The sequence below is a fragment of the Theobroma umbraticum genome, unplaced genomic scaffold (assembly GCF_002168275.2).
Source record: "Theobroma umbraticum cultivar Fairchild unplaced genomic scaffold, ASM216827v3 scaffold_239.1, whole genome shotgun sequence".
Lineage (NCBI taxonomy): Eukaryota > Viridiplantae > Streptophyta > Magnoliopsida > Malvales > Malvaceae > Theobroma > Theobroma umbraticum.
Window position 1 is genome coordinate 2,738,196 of NW_018397273.1, and position 267 is coordinate 2,738,462.

Sequence of the window (267 nt, forward strand, 5' to 3'; positions counted from 1 at the left end):
TAAGAGAACTAATATGGAATGTCATAAGTAGACACCGAGCCATACTTAATGATATATCTGAGATATTTGATGAAAGGATCGTATTGCACTGAAAGGCTTATCACTTCAAGGCTTTGTCAAATTCTTTAATTGACTCTCTAGCATTTGGGTGGTCATGATGGATTGTTAGATGCCGCTCATGATCTATAAATATAAATTAATTATCAAATTGCTTTTTGCTTATAATTTATATTTATTGCCAACATGTTAGAAGCCTAATGGGTCACA